This window comes from Hordeum vulgare, chromosome 4H (assembly GCF_904849725.1).
Source record: "Hordeum vulgare subsp. vulgare chromosome 4H, MorexV3_pseudomolecules_assembly, whole genome shotgun sequence".
In the NCBI taxonomy this organism is placed as follows: domain Eukaryota; kingdom Viridiplantae; phylum Streptophyta; class Magnoliopsida; order Poales; family Poaceae; genus Hordeum; species Hordeum vulgare.
In genome coordinates this window covers 332,884,774-332,905,307 of record NC_058521.1, presented here as the reverse complement: position 1 = coordinate 332,905,307, position 20,534 = coordinate 332,884,774, and the positions used below count along the sequence as shown (strand labels likewise).

The following is a 20,534-nucleotide window of genomic DNA, read 5'->3' as shown; positions in this document are numbered from 1 at the left end:
AAACCACAAATTCAACCGCACATCACATATATATCAAACATATAATACATAGTATGTGCCCAATAGTTTTACTGATCCACAACACATAACATATATGCAAAGTTGCATAACAAATTTCATGATCCATATATCAAAATTCCATAGCATCCATACATCCAAAATTCCATAGCATCCATATATACATATAGTTCCATAGCATCCATACATGCATAGCTCCATAGCAAATATAATACACAACGATACAACCCAAATCTATAGGGCAGTGACAATAGTAATCCAAGCCTATAGATCTTTGACCCCTTCTAGAAAATGGGTTCAATTTCATTGCTTGTTCTTTGGATACCTACCAGGCTTGTTCAGATCGTTCTATGCCACTTCATATGATGCTCAATGGTCAAAAGTGTCGGAAATAACCGAGGACCAGCATGATTACGAAAGACATCATTTTCCAATGCAAAATTTGCTGAATATGTTGCTCAAAACTTCTTCAGATATTTGCTCTCCACTGATTGTTGCCAGAGCCAATGCAGCGTCCCTCAAGTCAGTAGTCCAAAAATCCAAGGACAACTGCTCATTGATCGATGACTCTAGTCCCGTGAAAGCTTCCTGGGTCCTCATGAGCTGTTCCAGTTGTCTCTGGACAACACAATGTAATTGGATAAGAAGTCAACAATCTTTCATGCAACAACTGAAGCAACAATTCTAAGAGAAGAACTACTAGGGGTTCTACTGATGGCATACAGAGATGTTTACCTCGTTTACAGTCCACCGTCGTCCCCCGGAAGGCACGGACTCAAGACCTCTGACCTCTATTACAGCGCTCTCTAGCTCATAAATGCCTTTACCAGTGACTGCACATGTGTGCACATGTTTTCTGAAAATTCCGCTGAATTTCTCAAACTCTTCTCCTGGAAAAAATGGTGTGCAATCTACCTTGTTGATAACCAGAACCATTGGCAGTGCAGAACCTGAGCATTCCTGGTCATAATAAAGAGACAAAAAGATGAATAGTCACTCTCTAATTTATTTACATACGACGAGAAGGGACAGAGAGGACTTCAAACAGAAGGCATGCAAACCAACAACCAGGCAACCAGACATCATCAACAAAATTGTTGAGAAAATGAAACTGATGGTACCTTATCAATCATGCAACGTTTGATAAGTTTAGTGTCATCTTCAGTCCACCCATCAACTATGCTTATTGTCATAATAACCATATCAGCTCCTAGTGCAGTAGTCTCTGATCGTTCTACACCTGGTTTAGAGCAAAACAGAAGATAAGCGTCAAGACTAACAACACCATCACCATTATTCAATATACAAAATTAAATATATGTTGGGAAATATGATCCTGTCCCTGATGGGCTATACCGCCCAACGTCAGTTCACACTTCGAGAATCACATCTTTATCATCTTGCTTTAATAGTTTTATACCGCCCAACGTGAGGTACTATATATTTATGAGAATAATAATACTCACCAATTTTTTCCACAATGTCACCAGTTTCACTTATGACAGCCGTTTCGAGAAGGGTAACGGGGATTCCAAAAAATCGAGACATTTGCTTCAACTATGTCCCTTGTAGTTCCAGCTATTTCGGTAAAATAGCTCTTTCACTCTGCAAGCTAAGCATTTAAGCTCCAGTATCAACTATTATGGATGCAACACCAAATAAATCAAACTATCCAATTGGGTATGTGATTCATATGAAGTATGTAGAATTATAGATTACAATCAGTATTCATATAAGAAGATTATACTGCGATATCGTTCGATGTATAAACTTAGGGCATGACACACAACGGAGAAGCAGGATCGAGTATGTTGAGCGAAATCCTCTTAAATCACATTGCACTAGGCATCTACCGGAGTTTTGGTACACTTCATTTGAAGTCACAGCAGAATGGTAGTATCATAAAAGTTCTACGGGTCTAGGTTTGCGGAGAGAAAGATGGGCCCGTGCTTTGGACGGGAGTATTAAAAGTGGATGGTATCCCTCATGTTTTCTTGCTTAATTAATCTCGATGTCAAAAAACATCTTACATTTTGATACAGTTGATCAATTATATATCTTCGGGATGCAATCCTAACTAATCTATTTTTAAGAGAGTTGTCGTCATGCTGCCTTGTGTGCTGGTTAATGACCCCATGCCTTAAGTAGCCTTGAACCCATAACAATAAGATATAGCTCATGTAACTTCACATATAAAAAGAGAAAACAACAAAGATTAATAAGCATGGTAATAAAGAAATAGAACACTAACAAAGATATGCTGGACCAATATTCAACAGAAATAATGATAGAGAGATATCCATGATTATACCTTACTCCAGGCATTCAGGAGGCTTGACTTTCCAACATTTGGGTGGCCAATAATTGCTATATGTGCAAAATTGTAAGTGCATTTTCATTCTTAATTAGTTTTCCTTTAACAATTCAGTATAATGCATAGAATAAAGTACCTGTAGACCAGACAACAACAACTTATCATACTTTGTAGTATCAAGAGCATCTTGAACCTCTTGCGTCATGCTGTTAATTTTGATGAGCAGCATCATAGGGTCCAATGAAGGCATCTCGTCTTCAAAATCTAAAGGAGCCTCAATTTCAGTGATCAATTCTATGCACCTTGATCTCAAAGATTTCACTAGAGTAGACAAGTCTCCCTACAGTAGAGGATACATATAATTCAGATTGGAGAACCTACTTATTATTCAAAAAAACATCTATATTGTGCTACCCAAAGAAACTGGAGCTGATGAAGTTAAACTTCACAATGCAAAAGGGTTTCAAGTAGTGGCTGCGTCAAGAAACTTGTTATCGGCGTGTACAAGGGGGAGAAAAAACAAGTCCTGCACAATAGATGCAAATTTAGTCGCGCACTGTTTCGTGGCTTTACAAGGGGGAGGAATGCATCCCACACACAACCACCGCCCACTATTTCGTGGCTTCACTCGATGATGGTTCGATCCAATCATGGCGTTCACCGCACCATCACGTCCGGAAGAAATTTTTTAGTTGCATGCATCATTGGCCTCCGGTGAAGACACATAACCCGTAGCCTTCAGAAACCAACGCAACCATGGTTAGTATGTAGCCTCTTTGTGTGATTCATTCGACAGGGCGGTAAAAACGCAGAGGATGGTTAATGAGGTACAATGATGTAGTACTCCATCCAGTACTAATTGTCAGTGGGCCGATGCAATGGAGAATGAGTGAATGGCGATCAAGGACCAATGGACATGTGCGCAGCGCAGTGCCAAATGCTGGCACCTGTTCGGGCACTGGCAGCGCAAAGAACAAGCTCTGTTGCCGTGTCCATGATGCATGGTACGGCGAGCAATGGCGATGGATGGTGCCAAGGAAGGATTGGAGGCTTACTGGGGTTGGTGGAGGTGAGGGTGGCGTACTGCCGAAAGTCGCAGTTCCACGGGTGGCTGCCAGCGGCCTCGTAGAGCTGGTTCATGGCATAGCCGGCGTGGGCGCGCACCGTGTTGGGCTCGAAGCACGCGCCCTCGGGCTGGATGGTGCCGCAGTCCACGCCCACCTGCGAGCACGGGTAGTCCATGTCTGTCTTCAGTTGCGCCTCCGTCGCCCCCGCGCTCTCCACGCACCACACGGACCCCGACCCCTTTCTCGGCGTCGTCGTCGGCATGGTGGCCGCCCCGGAGCCGGACGAGGTGAGGCCGGCGTCGTACGCCATGGTGAGGTCGGGCACCTTGGCTCATCGCCGTTGCTGTTTCTCCCTTAAGCAGCGAGCCCAGCTCCCGGAAGCCGTGGGGCACGCGGAATCTGGTTGGTGCGACGGATCCTGACGGATCACTCCCCGGATTCCGCAGATCTAGGCCGCGGGCCTGCGGGCCGGACCGAGCTAGCAACGCGCGAGCGCCAGTAGCCGCGGGTCCGCCCGTCCGTCCCGATCCGGCGGTACAAGCGCACAGGCACATCAGAGAAGGGAGGGAGGAAGGGAGGCGGCGAGCCCTCGCGGGGGGATGAGATGGGGCAGCATGCATACCTGCGGCGGGGCGGCGGGGCGGTGGGGCTCTGGAGACCTCTGGAGACCTCAACGCCGTCGAGGAGCGCATCTGACGAAGCTCGCCTCCGACGAGGCGGTCTCCGCTGGGAGGGAGAGCAGGAGAAGGGGAGGGATACGGGGGAGAGCGAGCTCGACTTGGTCGATACGGGCACATGGGCAGCACGGGGACTGGCGTGGGGATTTTAGCTGGGGTGATAGCAATGGCGCATCCCCAGGGGCTGCGCCATTAGTAATATTTTTTTTGTATAGCAATGGCGCACCAGCTGGTGATGCACCATTAGTAGTTTTGCAAAAAAAAATAGTAGTGGCGTACTGGGCGAGTGGTGCGCCATTACTAGTTAAACTAGTAATGGCGCACTCTGCCCCGGTGCGCCGTTAGTACTTTTGCAAAAAAATATAGTAGTGGCGCACCGAGTGTGTGGTGCACCATTAGTGTCTGTCACACTAATGGCACAACTGCACATGGTGTGCCACTGCTATATAGTAGTGGTGCACTTCTTGTTTAGTGCGCCATAAGTGTCTATATCATCTATAGCCCTTTTCCTAGTAGTGCAGACTGTTCTGTTTTTAACAGTTTCTGTTTTCTTTGTGTTGTTTGCTTATTTTGATGAATCTATGGGTTGTATCGGGGGGTATGAACCATGGATAAGTTGGAATACAGTAAATATTACATCAATACAAATAAAGAATGAGTTCACAACAGTACCTAAAGTGGTGATTTATTTTTCTTATACTACCGGATCTCAAGATTTCTCTGTTGAGTTTTGTGTTGTGAAGTTTTCAAGTTTTATCTAAAGATTTGATGGAATATGGAATAAGGAGTGGAAAGAGCCTAAGATTGGGGATGCCCAAGGCACCCCAAGACATATTCAAGGATACCAAAGAGCCTAATCTTGGGGTTGCCCCTAAAGCCATCCCCTCTTTCGTCTTCAATCCATCGATAAATTTACTTGAGGCTATATTTTTATTTACCACATGCTATGTGTTTAGCTTGGAGCATCTTGTATGATATGAGTATTTACTTTTTCGTTTGACACAATCATCCTTGCTGCATACATATTTTGAGAGAGACACGCTGAATCGTTAATTTATTAGAATACTATTTGTGCTTCACTTATATCTTTTGAGCTAGGCATTGTTGCTCTAGTGCTTCACTTATATCTTTTTTAGCACATCAGTGTTGTGTTTTAAAGAAATTATTGACCTCTCGTACCTCACTTTTATTATTTTGAGAGTTCTTTAAACAGCATGGTAATTGGTTTAGGTTATGAATTTAGTCATAATATGATGGGCATCCAAGAGGGATATAATAAAAACTTTCATATTAAGTGCATTTAATATGATGAGAAGTTTGATTCCTTGCATGTAGTTTTGAGAAATGAAGATGGTAATATGAGAGTCATGCTAGAAATTAATTGTGAATTGGAAGAAATACTTGTGTTAATGTTTGTGATTCCGGTAGCATGCACGTATGGTGAACCGTTATGTGATGAAGTTGGAGCATGATTTGTTTAATGATTGTCAACCTTTGTGTGGAGGTCGGGATTGCGAGATGGTTAACGCCTACCAACCCATCCCCTAGGAGCATGCGTCTAATACTTTGCTTCGATAACTAATATGCTTTTGCAATAAGTATGTGATTTCTTTATGACTAATGTTGAGTTCATGGATTATACGTACTCTCACCCTTCCACCTTTGCTAGCGTCTCTAGTACGGGCAACTTTTGCCGGTACATTAAACCCACCTTCCTCAAAATAGCCACCATATATTTTCCTAAAAACAACCACCATATCTACCTATTATGGCATTTTCATAGCCATTCCGTGATATATTGCCATGCAACACCACTGTCCCGTTTTTTTATTACTCGCATCATCACTTCCATATTGCTTATAGAGTCATATTTTGTTCTAGATATCGAGTCGTAATCTTTGAGTTGTAATTAAATAAAAATGTGATGATTTGCATTATTAGAGCATTGTCCCATGTGAGAAAAGGATGATGGAAGCTATGATTCCGTCACAAGTTGGGATTAGTCTCTGGACTTCACAAAAAATAAAAGAGGCGAGCGAAGCTCATAAAAAAATAAAATAGGCCAAATAAGCCCACCAAAAAAAGAAAAAAAGATGAGAGAAAGACATAAGGGACAGTGCTACTATCTTTTTCCACACTTGTGCTTCGAAGTAGCACCATGTTCTTAATAGAGAGTCTGCTATTTCGTCACTTTCATATAACTAGTGGAATTACATATTTTGCGCAACCACTTAGTTTTGTTTTTGAGCTTTCATACACTTATAGCTCTAGTGCATTTGTTGCATGGCAATCCCTACTCACTCACATTGATATCTATTGATGGGCATCTCCATAGCCCGTTGATATGCCTAGTTGATGTGAGACTATCTTCTCCTTTTTTTTGCAACCTCCACCATACTCTATTCCACCTACAGTGCTATGTCCATGGCCAACGCTCATGTATTGCATGAGAGTTGAAAAGGTTTGAGAACATAAAAAGTGTGAAACAATTGCTTTATTTTTATCAGGGTTGTGCATGATTTAGATACTTTGTGTGGTGAAGATGGAGCATAGCCATACCATATGATTTTGTAGGGCTAACTTTCTAAGACCATGTTATTTCAAAATGAAGCAATTGCCTTATTAGTATGCTTGAAATATTATTGTTTTTATGTCAATTTTAGACTTTTGTTTTGAATGTTATGGATCTGAATATTCATGCCACAATAGATAATATTATATGGATAAATATGTTAGGTAGCATTCCACATTTTTTTTTATCATTTACCTACTCGTGGACGAGCAGGAATTAAGCTTGGGGATGCTTGATTCGTCTCCAACGTATCTATAATTTTTTTTATTGTTCCAAGCTATTATATTATCTGTTTTGGATGGCTTATATGCAATAATATGTTGTTTTGTATTATTTTTGGGACTAACCTATTAATCTAGAGCCTAGTGCGAGATTTTTTTTTTCATGTTTTTGAGTATTGCAGATAAGGAATATTAAATGGAGTCCAAACGAAACCCAGAAGACTTGGAGTAGGGGGTAGGGCACCTACTTGGAGGCCACAAGCCTGCAGGGCGTGCCCTAGGGGGGCGCGCCCCTGGCTTGTGGGTCCCTGCAGGTCTCCTAACCCTATTCTTCGGCCGATAAATTCCCAAATATTCCCCCATTGCAAAAAATATCCACGAAAATACTTTTCCGCCGCCGGGAGCCTCTGTTCCCGTGAGATCCAATCTGGGAGCCTTTTTCAGTAATATGTCGGAGAGGGAATTGATCATGCAGGGCATCTACATTAACTGCATTGCCCCTCCGATGATGCGTGAGTAGTTCACCACAGACCTATGTATCCATTGCTAGTAGCTATATGGTTTCTTCTCTCTCTTTGATCTCCAATACCATGTTCTTCATGATCTTCGTGGAGATCTATCCGATGTAATACTATTTTGCAGTGTATTCGTCGAGATCAGATGAATTGTGAGTTTATGTTTTGATTATCTATGAATATCATCTGAATCTCTTCTGAATTCTTATTTGCATGATTTCATATCTTAGTAAGTCTCTTCGAGTTATTGGTCTGGTTTGGCCAACTAGATTGGTAATTCTTGCAATGGGAGAAGTGCTTAGTTTTGGGTTCAATCCTCCAGTATCCTCACCCAGTGACATAGTAGGGGTAGTGATGACGAGTTGATGGATATACTTCTCGCCCCTCGTTGGTTACCCCAAGTGGAAGGTGGGGATGTAGTTAGCAGCAAGTTTACCGAATGTTTAAGAAATTGGTAACCGGTAACTACTCGATCGGCTTATGAGTAGAGATTAACTAGTCAATCGGCCTATTAACTAGATTAATCGATCGACCATTAGTCGGTAGATTAAATAGAAACTTGCCAACGAATATCTCGATTTCTAATGTATTATACAATAATTCCACGCACCTAGCTATGTAATATACCAAAATATTCTATTGTAGGCATATAAAAAATAGACAAGAGGTAAAATTAATTATCGTTTTACATCCAAATATATAAAATCTCAAAATTCAAAATTATTAATTAAACATTTAAACTTATCCATATACTTGCTAACATACATCACACGATATACTAGACATAACAACCAAACCCAACAATTCCATCCACCGATATACAAAATTGTAATTCATAATCTAGTAATATATGAATGTGGATTCTCCTTTAAGATAGGGGGAAGATGGTAGTGCCTTGCCTACTGGTGACGCCATTAAGGAAGATATTGGGGAGCATCCCCTGGGAGAGGATGGGGAGTGGCCAAGGGGGCTGGGGTCCAGGCAGGCGACCAAAATGGCGGAGCAACTAGATCTTGGAGGTGTAGTGTAGTGACTGACACTAGTGAGGACACGACTTGCCACCAGCCAGGTTAGGAGGAGGTGATAAAAAGGAGCATGAGGAAGCAGCAGGACGGGCATACCCTAGGTATTTAGTAGCAAGAGGTGTTGGCAGGGGTTATGTGCTAAAATTTTGGGATTCGTTTGTCCACCACTTAATGGGCCAGTAGTGATTAATCGGTCCACGAACTGATTAACTAGTATGACAACTAATTAAGCGGTCTAACTAGCCAACTAATCGGCATGGCAAGTTAACACGATAAATAGGTGTTATTCGATTCGGTCACCCTAAGAGTAGCGATTAACTCACAAGTTAACTAGTTAATCGAGAAAATTCTTGAACAATTAGTTTACCTTACACGGAGACTGTAAGGTTTATCGAACCAGGAGGACTCCGAGGATCAGTAAGTACGTGTCCGCTGCCTTGGAGCTAGCAGAATACGAGGACCTGCACACACAACAAATAACTTTGCTCCCAACGAGTAGAGAGAGGTTGTCAATATCTCTGTCCTTGTAGTTTGCAAAGCATGAAAACACAAGCGGGAATAGTGATAATGATTGCAATGGAAAAGTAAATGAAAGCAATAAATAATGAAGGTGTAAGAAATGGTGGTGATATGGATCTGAGTCACATGATGTTCACTAGTGATGTCTCTCTCACAAAAGACGATAAACAACTATGCATGGGTAAACAAATTAGAGTTGGGAAATTGACAGAATTATAAACATACCACATGCTAATTATGCTACTTGAAAGTTAGAGGCTCAATAGTAATGGGAAGTACACTAAGACAAGTAGACCGTTTATTCATCAGCATCTACCTACTAATCACCCACCTTGAGATATCTATCCAGAACATCTCGCTGGTATTAAGTTGCGAGCCCAACCCAAAGTGTAAACTTCAAAGCAACGGACAACTACATTAACGATCTATGCGTAAGGTAAACAGCCCTTGCAACCGTGGTCATAAGCACCGTTGTTTTCTCCCTGGTGGCAATAGCACATCCCCTAGTCTCATGTTTCTGTCACTCAAGCTACACATTAGGGGGCATGAACGCACAATCATGCATAATGCTCCCTCTTGGAGTTACAATCTACTACTTAGCCAAATGAACAAAGAGCAACGGAGAACATGGATGAATCAATAAAGAACATAATATAAAAGGATAATCAAATATATAACTCATAACAATGTGAACATAATCTCATAATCCATCGGATCCCAACAAACCAAGCATAGAAATAGCATGCAAATTACATAGGTGCCTTGATCATGTAGGGCAGCTCACAAGGGCTAATCAGGGAAGCACAAGATTGGAGAGAAGACATCAAATAGCTACTGCTCATGGACTCATGGTCCAAGGAGGACTAATCACGACACGTCCAGGAAGCGTCCATGGTGGTCGACAAGGTCCCAGAGGTCAATCCTCCCTCCGACAGGGTACCGGGAAGAGGTCTCCTGAAACTCCCGATCTCGGAAGTGCTCCAGCGGCGGAACGATTGAGAAATTCACTATTCTGGATATGATGGAAGGGTTTCCGATCGGAGGGGTAAATATAGGAGAAAAGAGGGCGTCAGATGAGGTGGGGCCCACCCAGGCGGCTTGTGGGCGCGGCTAGGGGCCAGGCCGCGTAGGGTGGCTGCCTGGGCAGCCCCTGGCTCCCCTCTGACCCATCTTCGATGATCTGGAAGCTTCCGTTATGCTAATTTTTATATATTTTTCTCGGGATTTTTAGGGCTCTGGAAATTTGGGTAAAAGCCCGTGCAAAATCAGCACACAGAAATTGGCACTGGGTGCACTGAGTTAGTAGGTTAGTCCAAATATGTCTAATAAGATATAAAAGTGTAGCAAAACATATAAAAATGTCACCCAAAAGATCATGGAGCAAGCAGAAATTATAGATACGTTTGGGACGTATCAGGTAGCAAGGCACGTATTGTATTTTTTCCATCGAGGATAAAAAGATGGGGATTACATCATATTGCTTCACTTTATCCCTCTACATCATGTCATCTTACTTAATGCGTTACTCTGTTCTTCATGAACTTAATACTCTAGATGCAGGCAGGAGTCGGTCAATGTGTGGAGTAATAGTAGTAGATGCAGAATCGTTTGAGTCTATTTGACACAAACGTGATGCCTATATGCATAATCATTGCCTTGGATATCTTCATAATTATTCTCTTTTCTATCGATTGCTCGATAGTAATTTGTTCACCCACCATATTATTTTCCTTTATGAGAGAAGCCTCTAGTGAAACATATGGCCCCCGGGTTTATTTTCCATATTATATTTTCGGATCTATAAACCAAAAATACCAAAAATATCTTATTGTAATTTATTTACTTCTGTTTGTGCAATCTTTTATATCTATCTCTATTATATCTCATCATTGCAAATAACTCTGAAGGGATTGACAACCCATTTTTAGCGTTGGGTGCAAGGTGTTTGATTATTTGTGTAGGTACTATGATTGGGGCCTTGCTTGTTCCTCCTACTAGATTGATACCTTCGTTCTCAACAAAGTGAGGGAAATACTTATCTACTTTGTTGCATCACCCTTTCCTCTTCAAGGGAAGACCAACACAAGCTCAAGAAGTAGCACCGCCTCTCGATTGTTCTACGTGCTTTATCCTTGTGTTGGTCTATCAATATTTGGCGTACGTTGAAGCTTGAGACACTTTGTCTTGCACGTCGTCTAGCGAGTAACATGTTGCTGTCATGGGGGTGATTGTACCGTGTGTGCTCCGGTGACGTCGAGACTGATAGTGGGCCCCATAGGAGCCACACACCGCATGTTCGAGGGGCCCATCACATATGGCTTGTCTTTGTTGGCGAAGCTTAATAAGCTCTGGATGGTCACCCTCCACTCCTTCATCATCTCACGCGCAGGCGGAAAGTTCAGCAGCTCTTAAGCCTGCGCCAAAGCTTCTCCTGCGGTATTAGGGAACGGATGGGCCGAGGTGTAGGTAGTGCTCTTACTCGTCGCACTGCCAGAAGGAGCCCTCTTCCGTGCTATCGCCCACTTGTGGTCCTCACCAGGGGAGGTGGCTGAGCGTGGTCTTGTACTCCTTCTATAGGGGTCATACCTGCACCATGCCCCGGATCGCTTTCCCGCGACCGACGGTCGCGGTTGTCTAGTGAGGGGCTCGGGGGAAGTCATGTAGCTGCTACCACTGGTGCAGCTATCAGTGCGGTCGTCGAGTCGCCCCCGGCCGCCGCCGTAGCGCTTTGTGCTAGAACGATGGCGGAGTATGGGTCATGGCTCACGGAGCTCCACGCAGAGTTGTGGCTGCATTCACCAGTGCGATGTGCATGATGAACACCCTCGCCCTCGTCCCCCGGTGCAGCTGATGTGGGTAGCTTGGACGTTGAAGGGGTGGCCGCCGTGCTGCCTTTGGTTCTCTTTGGTGTCATGGGTGTCGATAAAGGCAGGAGGAAATGCTGGTGAAGATAAGTTCATAGAAGATCCCCACCTGGCATGCCAAAGATGTCGGGGAGGGCTCCAACGATGATCTATGGGATCTTGGAGGCCCCTTTACAGTTCTGCAGGGGGCTTCGACACGCAAAGAGCATCAATCAGCCAAATCACATGCGAGTGTTTATACAGGTTGGGGCCGCTCGGGAGCATAAAATCCTATGTCCTGTTTTTGGTGGTAGTTGATTAGGTGGGTTGAGTACAGGAGCACAGCTGCCCGGCGGGGATGCTTAAGGGGATCACCTACGCGTGCGATTATAAAGGGTGTCGACCCTTCGTCCGGTGGCCATGGACCTCCTTTTATAGGGTAAAGGGGTTACCAAAGTGCCCAAAGTGGTCTTTTTACTAGATGTATATTGCACACTGAAGTGACGGGAATGCTTGTGAGAATAGGTAGTGCGAAATACCTAACTCTGACGGACTAGGACACGCACATAGAATGAGCCGTGAGGTGGCGCGCGGACAACGTCTCTCTGCGAGGATTGCCTCTCTCTCTGTGTGTCATTCCTCCAACTACGTCTTATTCTGTTGCGACGCTGCGGGGTGGGTGTCATCGGGGCTGGGAAGCACCATCTGCCACGACCATGTGTCCCAACCAACTTTGCCTGCCCACCTGCCTGCTCGACACCTTGGCTGATGTAGACAATCAGCCCCTAGTGAGGTGGAGCGGCATCTTGGTGAGCTGAGATCTTGCCGAGCGCCTTGAATGGATGTCTGTGTAGGGCGGCGGGAGTCTTGGCGCCCAGCCTCGATCTTGGTATTGGGTTTCCTCTATGCTCGGGGGGAGCCCGGAAAGAAGTTGCAAGAGTGGGGCCACGGTTGCGCGTGCCTAAGTCAGGGGGACTAAGGACCCCATTTCTTAGGACACTAACACATGGGACACACAGTTCGCCTTGTCCACGACTTCCTCGATGCCAACGGACTGGTTGGTTGGCTCGAGCGTCCCCTTGGCCGAGGTGTCCAGTAGGAAGTAGTAGAAGAAAATCGCAGTCGCATCCTTGAGATGGTAATCTCTAAAGAAATAGCCAGCTTGGAGCTCGAGATCGTTCCAGAGTTGTACGGTGAGCGTGTAAATGTAACACCCTGTGTTTAGCTTTCCTAACTATTTAACTTATTTCAAAAATCAGGACCAATAATTTTTTATTTTGTTGGTGAATGCTTGTGGTGATTGAAGTGACTATTGTTTGCCTGCTTGCTTGTATGCATGTGGTTGCTCCCCAATAATTCTTGCAATTTCCCAACTCACCTCCTTAGCCCATGTTCTCCTGCCTAATGATCATGCCATGTGTTTAGGACGAGTATCTATTTTTGCCAAATATTATTTCCACCAAAAAGCATTTCTTTGAATTAAACTTTCAAACCCCTCAGATGAGATTTGTATTACGAGTCCTCCAATTAGGGAATTTATTTCGCACCAATTATTTTATTTAAAACGTATTATCAAAATGTCTTCCAAAACCACAATATTATCATTTTAAAGTTATTTTATTATTTTATTTAAATGCCTTTCTGTGAGGCCAAAAATGGTCTCTTATGAAGGAAAGTTTTTTTATTGCTTCCAAAATATTTAAGAAAATTTAGGGAAACTCAATGGATATATTTATTCCATATATATGAGTTTCAACACATGGTCATGTTCAAAATATTGGGCAAACCCCTCCAGAACCTTTCCTGCCTATTTCAATCTTTTGGAATATTTCTATTAGAAATATTCTCAATAAATTCTAGTCAAATTCCAACATGTCACCTATGATATGTTAGATGATCTTGCCAAGTTTCATCTCAATCCAAGTTGATTTGACTCCCCTAATTATTCTAAAACCCTATTTGTCTAGATTCAAATTTGAGCAACTCTACATTTTAAAGTGTCTCCAATTGTGCTCAAATTTGGTGGACATGTTCTAATACTCCAATAATGCATCCACTCCAAGTGGTGCATCAAGGAGAATAAAAGAACTTGTCCCAAGCCCCTCAAAACCCTCTCTGTTGAATTCTGACTTTGGGAAACTTTACATTATAAAGTTTCTCCAATTGACCCTAAACTTTTTGTGCATGCCTTAATGCTCAAATAATGCACCCACACCAATTATTGGATTTGTGGGAATTGATTTGAATAGTTTTGTAAGAAGAAAGCCATTTCTGCTCATTTCATGGGTTTTCTAAGTCTACATTGGAAACCTTATCCCCCAAATCCCAAATTTATTGTCCAAGCTTATTTCCATCTATTATTTGATCCTGTCAAGTTCCAAAACCATTGAAGTTCATCTGGTTGCTCTGCCACTCATCAAACACCTTGTGTGCATCACTTTAATGGCTACTTTGGCCCCTTCCACTTTAACCCTTGAGCTCAACTTTCTACCACAGCTTCATTTAGTTACATTTTACCTCCAGTAATATTTCCATGGCCCCTGGTCAATTATTGGAGTGAGGCACTATGTAAACATCTCTCATTTTACCCTTGGAATCACTATTTTCACCCCTCTTGCCCCACTTATGATTAAGCCAAAAACCCCACCTTTTGCTAGAGGGACCCTAGCAACCCAGAGCATTGCTTAAAGCCAAGAGATGGCATGCTCATGTGCAGAAAATGAGCAGCACATCCTCAAGTGGAATTGTGGCTGAAATATAGCTTTTCACAACAAGTGCTAGCTACACTTCCTTTCTTGAGCTGAAACTTTGCAAAAATGTAGTCCTTCCATGCTTTAGGTTGCTAGACATGTCCCTTCCCATTATCTCTCCTGTGAGTGCCCTCATTAGTAGCCCTAAGTTTGCTGCTGCGAACTTAACACCAGTCAAAACCTATTCAAACCACCTCTGCTAGTTGCCAAACTCTAGAGTCCCCTTGCTGTAGTCGTGCCCTACGTGTTAGACATGTTTGACTGGTCTTAGCAGCCTAGTAGACACGAGTGGCCATGACCATGCTGTCAGCCTGCAATATCGGTGCTCTACCTCTTATCCTCTTGCTGCAGCGTGTTTTAGGCCATTGCATCATGTCTCTGAGCACCAGGGGGTTTATTTTGACTGGTCTAAGCTCTTCCCGACACCTAGAAGCAGCCAAGGTTCCCCAGAGGCGCGTGTCTTCCCCGTGTTCTCGGAGCTCTGGGAGCTCCCGAGCTCACCCTTCGGTCGCCCCCTTCATTTAGGGCACCCTCGATCCCCTACTGCCTCCCACCTACTCCCCCTTCTTCCACAACTGCCCAAGACCAACCCAAGGCTGCTCCCAAGCTCTGTTTCCGCTCCCATGGCCGAAGCTCGTTGGCGGTGTCCGTTCCAAAATTCGGACAGGGCCGAGACTCCCCTCGCTCCTAGCCTCTCCTACGGGCGCTCCTGGCCGGCGCAGGCCCGTTCCCCTTCCTCTGGCCCTTCTCCTGGCGCCAAGGAATCGAGTCCAGATGAGGCTGCAGCCACTTCACTGCCGTAGGAGCCGGCGCCGCTCTGGCCTTCTCCGGCTAATAGGGGCCACCCAGCTGGGCGCAACTCCCGACCCTGATGCCCTCTTGCGACCGGACTGTTGGGAATGGTGGCCGGCAGTGCAGGCCACCGGCGACGGGCGCTCCTCCCCTGTTTCTTGCTCCGACGGGAGGTAGATGATAGACCCGACAGACGGGGCCCCAGTGTCAGCCTCCCAACCGTCCGGGCCCAAAGTCCGTGGAGGTGCCTCCGCCATTTTGCACCACTCCAAGGCGGAAACGCCTTCCTTTAGTGCGCCAATGATGCGGCACCCCTGAATTCGTGCATCTGGACTAGCCCAATGCACCGCTGCGCTAAGCTGCGCTCAGAGCGAGGCTGAGGCCGTTGGGTAGTTCCTTGCCCTCTATTTTCTTTTAGTAACTTAAATAATCCATAGAATATTCATTTGGTGTCCAATTTTTATGATTCAAATTCCTGCAGGATTCTAAAAACAACACCTATCCAAATATGTGCTTGGCATATTTTTTCAAACAATCTCAGTATTGTATTTATATTTAAATACAGATTTGGAATGCTTCTAGCTTCACTTTCAAAAATCTTGTAGGATTCAAATGAACTCCAAATGCAGTGATTCAAATTTCTAGAGTCTTCTAATATCATGCCCTATTTTAGAAGCCTTGGTCAACATTTTTATCGCGCTTTATTCTGTTGTATTAAATATATAGCTTACTATTGCTATTTATTCCATATTAGAAAATTCATAGAATATTCATTTCAACTCCAAATCCAGTGAAACAACTTTCTAAATATTTCTACAATTATTATTTATTAAATGGGTGCCTCCACTCATTTTTATCATAATGTTTTATGTGGGCTTCATTAGGGCTCCCCTATTTCTCTTCTCATCCATTCAGAAATCCCTGATGATCCAAACCTCCTGTGGCAAGCTTTAGGTATTTTTCTTATGACCAGAGTGGTCCAAGAAAAATATAACTTCTATTTTTATAGCACTTTTATTTCTACCTGTTGTGTGGATTACGTGGTTGTTTCCGACTGTAGTTGACGGATAAATGGAGTACCCGGAGTTGGAGCAGGAGACCTCGAAGAGCCCGAGGGCTTATGTGAGCAAAGGCAAGCAGCCCTTTGACCATTACTAAGCATATGTTATATTGCATGTTAAAAATAGCAAGTATTTCGGTTGCATATGATCATAAGTGCCGGTAAATCATTTGATGTGATGTTATCAATGGCTCCTCCGGAGCATATGCATTGAGCTTGATCCTACCTATGACGATCATGCTAGTATCATGTTGACAAGTAATGCTAGAGTAAACAAGTGTGAACATGTTGTTCATATTAAACAAGGATTTATGAAAACCCCGTCGGGTGCCACTAATGCCCGAGGGTGATGATGAGTCAGCTGGCCACTTTTGGTGAAGTGGTGCACCGGGTATTTTGAGTGAGTATGGTTAAGGAAATGGTATTATATTTATGATGTGTCGACCGTCCCAACCTAACCAGTACGACCACGTTACCCCTTATTTAACGGGGCTATGTTAATTAATCTGGTCGGTACTAGCAAAGAGCCACATTACTAGTGGCGGGAGTGATGTGAGGTCACTCTCTTGATGGGGTCGTGCGAGGTAGGACGACTATGCCATTTTTATGACTTCCAGGCACACCGTTGGTCCCCGCATGGTTAGTACTGTCCAGAGTCGGTGCTCGTAAGACGTACAACATGTGGGCTGGGTACCAATCGAGTGGACCTCTTTGTCTAGTATCGTCAGGGGAAAGGCATTGATCTGGGACTCACCTCGGGTATGTTATTACCGCGAGTCGTGGATGACATGGAAGTTTCCCAGATCTCGTGGGTCCAGCATACTACCTCTGCAGAGTGTAAAACTATACGAATAGCCGTGTCCACGGTCAAGGACAGTTGGGTAATCCTGCTTAAACTACGTCCAGTCGTTTCCGCATAAACCAAGTGTGTGTGAGTTGTGTTGAATAATGTGTTATTATGGAAGTAATGATATGACCAAGTTTGGTGACTTGGCATATAGAGTGAACCCGGATGGTTCAACCCTCGACAGATTTATTGATATCTGTAACCTGTTCTTCAAAAGTAATTCTTTAACTTGATGCATATTCATGATCATTCCACCAAGATGAATTCCACCAAAGAAGCATGTTATTGTTATCCTTCACTTCCATTGTTCACATCATGGGCTGTTTGCGAGTACAATCAAAAGTACTTATTGGCTTGCCCCTGGTTATTTCATTGACCAGGTATGAGAGAACAGGATATGGTGAAGAGTAACTCGGTGACGTTCTTGCGAGCTAGGACGCTTCCTAGTTAGAATGCTTATAGGTTAAGGCTGATGGCATGGGTTGACGCTTTCAACCAATAATTCCTCTATGGTATAGTTTGGTGTGTTGGCCTTTAAGGCCCTATACATGTAAGACTCGACCGAAATGGTCATTTATTGTATCAAACGGTATGTATGGATGTAATACTCTTATTATTCAGTTTCTGTGTGTTTAGTGAGCATTGATCTCTGGGATCACTGAGCATGATCAATCGGTGATCTCGATTCGTAAGTCGGGGTCCCCACAGTAAACCGCATGGACGAATGGTTAACCATGTTCTGGTAGAGCAAAGAGCTTACGTAGGTTAGGGTGGTACTCATGGACGTGTTTTATTTTGGTGAATCATTTTGATGTCGATCCCAATCCATGGACACCAATCATAATATTGACACGTTTCAATGTGTGAATGATTTATGTTCTAATGTTATATTTCAATATGTGTAACAGGCTAACAGCTAAAGCCAAAAATCAGTATAAAAACGAATAAAAATCTGAAACTAATAATATATATTAATTGTTTAGTAGCTCATTGGAGTAGACACACACACACATATATCATCACATATACGTGATGATAGTACTTAACATAATTCATACAATGAATAAAAATTAAACTAATAATAACCCATCATTCGGCGGGGAGCATTGAAGCGACAGCCTCTTGCTAGTCGCTCCCTCATACACGGCAGCTTCCCAGCGTGGAGGGAGTTAACCGCCCGCTCCGCCTCGTAGCGCTTGACGTGTCGATCAGCCTCTTGCTGACGGAGGCGCACGACCATTCACGCAATCTCACTCGACGCCCACCGGAGCACTTTGGCGGTGGCACGCTCGAGATTATTGGCCCATGCCCACACAATTGTAAGGCGCCTAGTCCTCCGACTTTCATAGTGTGGTATCGTTTGTATTCATACACCTCCTCTGCTCGTCGCCGTGCCCGCCGCCAAATCCCCATTTCTTCCTTTTGTGATGTAGCACTAAGGGCATTACATGCGGCCAGGTTCCAGTCGTGCTTCTCAGCCCACTCCTTATTGAACGCCACCTGCTTGGATCTCGGAGTCTCAGGTATTGTATTCCACAAAACCAATCTTCAGTTGGCGGGTCTGGCACGACCTCGTGTGGGGGTGCGAAGGGGTCCTCCTTGTTGTTGTGTTGCGCCGTGTCCTCACGGGGTGGCGCCTTCTTCTCTACTTGTGCATAGACCGGCCGCGCCATGGCAGTGTTTTGTGCGAGGGGTGGGGAAGAGAGACGAGAGAATGTAGCAGGGATGACTTCTCGATGGGCATAATTTATAGGCACCCAGAATCTTGATCGACGCAAGCAGAAAAAACAGGGGGAGACTACAATGGATGGTCCGCTTGCCGGAATTCATTGGCCTCGATTGCACACGATTGTTGGATCAACAATCGTATGTGACATAAGATCACTTACGATTCCCAATGCATCATCAGTGTGATTAATAACCTGTGAAAATTGGCTTTCAAAACTCAAAATGTGAAAGGGGTGCAAATCATGTGGGACCCGCCAAATTTTTTCATTTTCTATCCAAATGCAATGCATGCGTATCATTTGTGTTACGGAAGCAATTCTAGTAATTTAACTACGACATCTTGGCCCCATGTCGAGAGATCATCCATATTTTCATGTAATTCAAAGGATTTTTTTATTGTTTTTTGAATTTAGTAATCTAGATTCTCAATGCTTGTGTGCAAACCGTTACTCAAGATTATTTTAGAAATCCTTCAAATTTATTGCATATGTACAGAAGCAAGTAGTATGTAAATATGATTTTCCTAGAAGTTTTTTGCTTCATCTTGCATGTTCTTGTGTTTGAGATATGAACTATTTCCATTAAATTCCTAGAAACTAACTTAATGTATAAAAATACCTATAGAATGCCGAAATTTACAAATTTTAGGATGTCGGTCGTATTCGTGCATTTGGTGGTCTGTCGTGACGCAAGGACCCACGTTTCCTCTCGGAAGCTGGCAACGGAGATTACTCAGGCGGGTATTGGAGTCCCATCACCACCCTCCCATCTCCAGCCCAGTCTCCGTACCCATGCGCGAGTATAAAAACTATACCATCCCCGTCCCCACCGGGTTCTTTATCCCCATGGGGAAACCCACACATGCATTTAAGAACAACCTTTGATAGTGTTTCAGTAGAAATATATAGTACTTCAATGTAGTACACAATATGTTGTGATTAGGTTTGGGATTTCTTAGGGATTTTTGGGCCAAATGGTTGGAATGTGTGGAAATTTCGGTGAACGAGGGCGCAAATTATGTGGGGTCTACTAATTTCATAGCCCACATGTAAGTACTTCATGGGTAAGGGGGGTATTGCTATCCCATCCCAATCACTGCCGTGGTCGTCTGGTAAGGTATTGGACCCACCAACTTCCCATGGTCATTCAAGCTCGCACTTCCGCGGACCCTAATAGAGTAATTACCCATGGGGATGCGGGTAATGGTTATCCGTTGCTATCTTGGGATGTATGAAAGCTTACACTACTGTAGGATGGTCACATCAATCAGAGATTATCTCGAACAAGACATTACATTGAGCACAACATGTGTCCCCATGTTGGGAAATCATGCATACTTTCATGTACTTTGGAGCATATTTCATCTTTTGAATTCTCAATGTTCGTGTCCAAATCGTTACTCAATATGTTTGGAATTCCTTCAAATTTATTACATGTCGCATATATACGGAAGCAAGTAGTATATAAATATTATTTTCTTGTGCTTTTTGCTTCAATTCGCTTGTTTATGTGTTTTAGTTTTGAATTATGGCCACTAATTTTATGGAAACTAACTTAATGTATCAGATGCTAATAGAATGCCATTT

At 43.7% G+C, this 20,534-nt stretch overlaps 1 pseudogene; it reads right to left on the bottom strand.

The window, feature by feature from the left end:
- Nucleotides 1–441: 441 nt before the first annotated feature.
- Nucleotides 442–20,534, bottom strand: part of LOC123450500 — a 44,359-nt pseudogene continuing 24,266 nt past the window's right edge.